This window comes from Diachasma alloeum, unplaced genomic scaffold (genome assembly GCF_001412515.2).
Source record: "Diachasma alloeum isolate Michigan unplaced genomic scaffold, Dall2.0 Dall_scaffold_00308, whole genome shotgun sequence".
NCBI classification, from domain to species: Eukaryota; Metazoa; Arthropoda; class Insecta; order Hymenoptera; family Braconidae; genus Diachasma; species Diachasma alloeum.
The window spans coordinates 3,908-4,210 of record NW_021680447.1 but is presented as its reverse complement, the minus strand read 5'-3'; positions in this window follow the sequence as shown (position 1 = coordinate 4,210).

Sequence of the window (303 nt, the reverse complement as noted above, 5' to 3'; positions counted from 1 at the left end):
GCTGCGTGAAACACACAAACTTCACGCATGCGTGGAGTGTATGGAGTGTACGGGAGTGACTCACGCAATGGTGCGAAAAGTCACGGCCAAAGATGATGTCTGTTTTCAATTGAAAAGCGCAATTGTGACAACATTGTCCAGTGGGTTCTAGAAGTGTCTCCCCTGGTTCAAAACCATCATTAGAGGCCCTAGCAAGCCATTTCTCGACACGCTCTTTCATTTGAGCCCAAAAAAACATTCATATCTTGTCTGACATCGCTGCTACAAACTCGTGTCTACAACTCGGGCCTTCAATTGAAAACC